Raw genomic sequence first — 842 nt, 5'->3', positions numbered from 1 at the left:
GAAATTTAGAAAAAATAAAAATAAATACAAAATAATTTAAAACGATGAAATGCAAAACAACCTATTATAACCTAAGACTAGAAATTTAAATATGAGTCTACCCTATGCACGTGCCACAATCTCTGCTCGCGATGTCATCGTCCTCCGTACAAGTGCGTCTTGCAACCTAAGAAATTATGTGGTACACGGCTTGAGTATTTTGAAGAATACTCAGTACGTAGCCCACTATAGGGTGCCATGCAAATGTAAACACATGCAATCATGCTCTTCGGACCTATCTCTGTTCTCTAGGAGTGGCTTCTAATCTCGAACAAATTGGATGTGTATTACTTCCTTACACACGACCAACACATGCGAGTGCGAATCTCTAGGAGGCTCGCACACCCCCTGAACCCTCTCTGGTCAAGCTAATCTGTAACGACATCTGGATGTTAGCAGAATCCCTTGGTGTCATGCTCTTCATGAACACCCTCATCATCATATTGTGCACGTCCGCACTCATCGTCTCTAGGGAAGTATCCCTATGCTTATGAACATACAATATGCATGAGATCCCTCTAAATTCCAACTTATCATCTCTTTTGACACAACACTTGTCACAACCCAATGTTTACTACGAGTCGTGGCGCAAAAGGACAATGACGTATAATGCGTATGCATGAAATTTAAAGGAAAACATCATTTCAAAAATCAATCATATATTTCATAAAAAGAGCGTTTCAAAACAAAGAGTCCATATGTGACTAGTTTTTTTTTTTTTTTTTTTTTTTTTTTTTTTTTTTTTTTTTTTTTTTTTTTTTTTTTTTTTTTTTTTTTTTTTTTTTTTTTTTTTTTTTTTTTTT

This window comes from Cucurbita maxima, unplaced genomic scaffold, assembly GCF_002738345.1.
Source record: "Cucurbita maxima cultivar Rimu unplaced genomic scaffold, Cmax_1.0 Cma_Scf00031, whole genome shotgun sequence".
Taxonomy (NCBI): Eukaryota; Viridiplantae; Streptophyta; class Magnoliopsida; order Cucurbitales; family Cucurbitaceae; genus Cucurbita; species Cucurbita maxima.
The sequence above is the reverse complement of the archived record's forward strand: the minus strand, read 5'-3'. Positions refer to the sequence as shown.